This window comes from Schistocerca americana, unplaced genomic scaffold, assembly GCF_021461395.2.
Source record: "Schistocerca americana isolate TAMUIC-IGC-003095 unplaced genomic scaffold, iqSchAmer2.1 HiC_scaffold_113, whole genome shotgun sequence".
Lineage (NCBI taxonomy): Eukaryota > Metazoa > Arthropoda > Insecta > Orthoptera > Acrididae > Schistocerca > Schistocerca americana.
In genome coordinates, this window is record NW_025725187.1 from 640,921 (window position 1) to 646,230 (window position 5,310).

Genomic DNA, 5,310 nt, shown 5'->3' on the forward strand with positions numbered 1-5,310 from the left:
TTAGTTTAGGTTAGGTTAGGGTAGGTTAGGTTAGGTTAGGTTAGGTTAGGTTAGGTTTGGTTAGGTTAGGTTAGGTTAGGCTAGGTTAGGTCAGGTTAGGTCAGATTAGGTTAGGTTAGGTCAGGTTAGGTCAGGTTAGGTCAGGTTAGGTCAGGTTAGGTCAGGTTAGGTCAGGTTATGTCAGGTTAGGTCAGGTTAGGTCAGGTTAGGTCAGGCTAGGTCAGGTTAGGTCAGGTTAGGTCAGGTTAGGTCAGGTTAGGACAGGTTAGGTCAGGTTAGGTTAGGTTAGGTTAGGTTAGGTTAGGTTAGGTTAGGTTAGGTTAGGTCAGGTTAGGTTAGGTTAGGTTAGGTTAGGTCAGGTTAAGACAGGTTAGGTCAGGTTAGGTCAGGTTAGGTTAGGTTAGGTCAGGTTAGGTTACGTTACGTTACTTTACGTTACGTTACGTTACGTTTCGTTACGTTAGGTTAGGTTAGGTTAGGTTAGGTTAGGTTAGGTTAGGATAGGTTAGGTTAGGTTAGGTTAGGTTAGGTTAGGTTAGGTTAGGTTAGGTTAGGTTAGGTCAGGTTAGGTCAGGTTAGGTCAGGTTAGGTCAGGTTAGGTCAGGTTAGGTCAGGTTAGGTCAGGTTAGGTCAGGTTAGGTTAGGTCAGGTTAGGTTAGGTCAGGTTAGGTCAGGTTAGGTCAGGTTAGGTCAGGTTAAGTCAGGTTAGGTCAGGTTAGGATAGGTTAGGTCAGGTTAGGTCAGGTTAGGTCAGGTTAGGTTAGGTTAGGTCAGGTTAGGTCAGGTCAGCTTAGGTCAGGTCAGGTTAGGTCAGGTTAGGTTAGGTTAGGTCAGGTTAGGTTAGGTTAGGTTAGGTTAGGTTAGGTTAGGTTGGGTTAGGTCAGGTTAGGTTAGGTTAGGTCAGGTTAGGTTAGGTTAGGTTAGGTTAGGTTAGGTTAGGTTAGGTTAGGTTAGGTTAGGTTAGGTTAGGTTAGGTTAGATTAGGTTAAGTTAGGTCAGGTTAGATTAGGTTAAGTTAGGTCAGGTTAAGTTAGGTCAGGTTAGGTTAGGTTAGGTCAGGTTAGGTTAGGTTAGGTCAGGTTAGGTTAAGTTAGGTCAGGTGAGGTCAGGTTAGGTCAGGTGAGGTCAGGTTAGGTCAGGTGAGGTCAGGTTAGGTCAGGTTAGGTTAGGTTAGGTCAGGTTAGGTCAGGTTAGGTTAGGTTAGGTTAGGTTAGGTTAGGTTAGGTTAGGTTAGGTTAGGTCAGGTTAGGTTAGGTTAGGTCATATTAGCTCAGGTTAGGTAAGGTTAGGTCAGGTTATGTCAGGTTAGGTCAGGTTAGGTTAGGTTAGGTCAAGTCAGGTTAGGTCAGGTCAGGTTAGTTTAGGTTAGGTTAAATTAGGTCAGGTTAGGTCAGGTCAGGTAAGGTCAGGTCAGGTCAGGTTAGGTTAGGTTATGTTAGGTTAGGTTAGGTTAAGTCAGGTTAGGTCAGGCCAGGTCAGGTTAGGTTACGTTAGGTTAGGTTAGGTTAGGTTAGGTTAGGTTAGGTTAGGTCAGGTTAGGTCGGGTTAGGTCAGGTTAGGTCAGGTTAGCTCAGGTTAGGTCAGGTTAGGTTAGGTTAGGTTAGGTCAGGTTAGGTTAGGTTAGGTTAGGTCAGGTTAGGTTAGGTCAGGTTAGGTTAGGTTAGGTTAGGTTAGGTTAGGTTAGGTTAGGTTAGGTTAGGTTAGGTTACGTTATGTTAGGTTAGGTTAGGTTAGGTTAGGTTAGGTTAGGTTAGGTTGGGTTGGATGGGTTGGGTTCGGTTGGGTTGGGTTGGGTTGGGTTGGGTTGGGTTGGGTTGGGTTGGGTTGGGTTGGGTTGGGTTGGGTTGGGTTGGGTTGGGTTGGGTTGGGTTGGGTTGGGTTGGGTTCGGATGGGTTCGGTTGGGTCGGGTTGGGTTCGGTTGGGTTAGGTTGGGTTAGGTTGGGTTAGGTTGGGTTACGTTGGGTTAGGTTGGGTTAGGTTAGGTTAGGTTAGGTTAGGTTAGGTTAGGTTAGGTCAGGTTAGGTCGGGTTAGGTCAGGTTAGGTCAGGTTAGCTCAGGTTAGGTCAGGTTAGGTCAGGTTAGGTCAGGTTAGGTAAGGTTAGGTCAGGTTAGGTCAGGTTAGGTCAGGTTAGGTTATGTTAGGTTAGGTTAGGTTATGTTAGGTTAGGTCAGGTTAGGTCAGGTTAGGTTAGGTTAGGTCAGGTCAGGTTAGGTTAGGTTAGGTTAGGTTAGGTTAGGCTAGGCTAGGTTAGGTTAGGTTAGGTCAGGTTAGGTCAGGTTAGGTCAGGTTAGGTCAGGTTAGGTCAGGTTAAGTCAGGTTAGGTTATGTTAGGTTAGGTTAGGTCAGGTTAGGTCAGGTTAGGTCAGGTTAGGTTAGGTCAGGTTAGGCAAGGTTAGGTCAGGTTAGGTCAGGTCAGGTTAGGTCGTGTTAGGTCAGGTCAGGTTAGGTCATGTTAGGTAAGGTTAGGTTAGGTCAGGTTAGGTCAGGTTAGGTCAGGTCAGGTCAGGTTAGGTCAGGTTAGGTTAGGTTAGGTCAGGTTAGGTCAGGTTATGTTATGTTAGGTCAGGTTAGGTTAGGTTAGGTCAGGTTAGGTTAGGTTAGGTTAGGTCAGGTTAAGTTAGGTTAGGTTAGGTTAGGTTAGGTTAGGTTAGGTTAGGTTAGGTTAGGTTAGGTTAGGTTAGGTTAGGTTAGGTTAGGTCAGGTTAGGTTATTTTAGGTTAGGTTATGTTAGGTCAGGTTAGGTTAGGTTAGGTTAGGTTAGGTTAGGTTAGGTTAGGTTAGGTTACGTTAGGTTAGGTTAGGTTAGGTTAGGATAGGTTAGGTTAGGTCAGGATAGGTTAGGTTAGGTTAGGTCAGGTTAGGTCAGGTTACGATAGGTTAGGTCAGGTTAGTTCAGGTTAGGTCAGGATAGGTCAGGTTAGGTTAGGTTAGGTTAGTTTAGGTCAGGTTATGTTAGGTTAAGTTAGGTTAGGTCAGGTCAGGTTAGGTTAGGTCAGTTTAGGTCAGGTTAGGTCAGGTTAGGTGAGGTTAGGTCAGGTTATGTCAGGTTAGGTCAGGTTAGGTCAGGTTAGGTTAGGTTAGGTTAGGTTAGGTTAGGTTAGGTCAGGTTAAGTTAGGTTAGGTCAGGTTAGGTCAGGTTAGGTCAGGTCAGGTTAGGTCAGGTTAGGTTAGGTTAGGTTAGGTTAGGTTAGGTGAAGTCAGGTTAGGTCAGGTTAGATTAGGTTAGGTTAGGTTAGGTTAGGTTAGGTCAGGTTAGGTTAGGTTAGGTTAGGTCAGGTTAGTTTAGGTTAGGTTAGGTTACGTTAGGTTAGGTTAAGTTAGGTTAGGTTAGGTTAGGTTAGGTTAGGTTAGGTTAGGTTAGGTATGGTTAGATTAGGTTAGGTTAGTTTAGGTCAGGTTAGGTCAGGTTAGGATAAGTTTGGTTAGGTTAGGTTACGTTAGGTTAGGTTAGGTTAGGTTAGGTTAGGTTAGGTTAGGTTAGGTTAGGTTAGGTTAGGTCAGGTTAGGTTACGTTAGGTTACGTTAGGTTACGTTAGGTTACGTTAGGTTACGTTAGGTTAGGTTAGGTTAGGTTAGGTTAGGTTAGGTTAGGTTAGGTTAGGTTAGGTTAGGTTAGGTTAGGTTAGGTTAGGTTAGGTTAGGTTAGGTTAGGTTAGGTCAGGTTAGGTCAGGTTAGGTCATGTTAGGTCATGTTACGTCAGGTTAGCTCAGGTTAGGTTAGGTTAGCTCAGGTTAGGTTAGGTTAGGTTAGGTTATGTTAGGTCAGGTTAGGTTAGGTTAGGTTAGGTCAGGTAAGGTCAGGTAAGGTCAGGTTAGGTCAGGTTAGGTCAGGTTAGGTCAGGTTAAGTTAGGTTAGGTCAGGTTGGGTCAGGATAGGTTAGGTTAGGTCAAGTTAGGTCAGGTCAGGTAAGGTAAGGTCAGGTTAGGTCAGGTCAGGTTAGGTCAGGTTAGGTAAGGTTAGGTTAGGTCAGGTTAGGTCAGGTTAGGTTAGGTTAGGTTAGGTTAGGTTAGGTTAGGTTAGATTAGGTCAGGTTAGGTTAGGTTAGGTTAGGTTAGGTTAGGTTAGGTTAGGTTAGGTTAGGTTAGGTTAGGTTAGGTTAGGTTAGGTTAGGTTAGGTTAGGTTAGGTTAGGTTAGGTTAGGTTAGGTTAGGTTAGGTTAGGTTAGGTTAGGTTAGGTTAGGTTAGGTTAGGTTAGGTTAGGTTAGGTTAGGTTAGGTTAGGTTAGGTTAGGTTAGGTTAGGTTAGGTTAGGTTAGGTTAGCTTAGGTTAGGTTAGCTTAGCTTAGCTTAGCTTAGCTTAGCTTAGCTTAGCTTAGCTTAGGTTAGCTTAGCTTAGCTTAGCTTAGCTTAGCTTAGCTTAGCTTAGCTTAGCTTAGCTTAGCTTAGCTTAGCTTAGCTTAGCTTAGCTTAGCTTAGCTTAGCTTAGCTTAGCTTAGCTTAGCTTAGCTTAGCTTAGCTTAGGTTAGGTTAGGTTAGGTTAGGTTAGGTTAGGTTAGGTTAGGTTAGGTTAGGTTAGGTTAGGTTAGGTTAGGTTAGGTTAGGTTAGGTTAGGTTAGGTTAGGTTAGGTTAGGTTAGGTTAGGTTAGGTTAGGTTAGGTTAGGTTAGGTTAGGTTTGGTTTGGTTTGGTTTGGTTTGGTTTGGTTTGGTTTGGTTTGGTTTGGTTTGGTTTGGTTTGGTTTGGTTTGGTTTGGTTTGGTTTGGTTTGGTTTGGTTTGGTTTGGTTTGGTTTGGTTTGGTTTGGTTTGGTTTGTTTTGGTTTGTTTTGGTTAGGTTAGGTTAGGTTAGGTTAGGTTAGGTTAGGTTAGGTTAGGTTAGGTTAGGTTAGGTTAGGTTAGGTTAGGTTAGTTTAGGTTTGGTTTGGTTTGGTTTGGTTTGGTTAGGTTAGGTTAGGTTTGGTTAGGTTAGGTTAGGTTAGGTTAGGTTAGGTTAGGTTAGGTTAGGTTAGGTTAGGTTAGGTTAGGTTTGGTTTGGTTTGGTCAGGTTAGGTCAGGTTAGGTCAGGTTAGGTCAGGTTAGGTCAGGTTAGGTCAGGTTAGGTCAGGTTAGGTCAGGTTAGGTCAGGTTAGGTCAGGTTAGGTCAGGTTAGGTCAGGTTAGGTTAGGTTAGGTCAGGTTAGGTCAGGTTAGGTTAGGTTAGGTTAGATTAGGTTAGGTTAGGTTAGGTTAGGTTAGGTTAGGTTAGGTTAATCTAGGTCAGGTTAGGTTAGGTTAGGTTAGGTTAGGTTAGATCAGGTTAGGTCAGGTTAGGTTAGGTTAGGTTAGGTCAGGTTAGGTTAGGTTAGGTTAGGTTAGGTCAGGTTAGGTTAAGA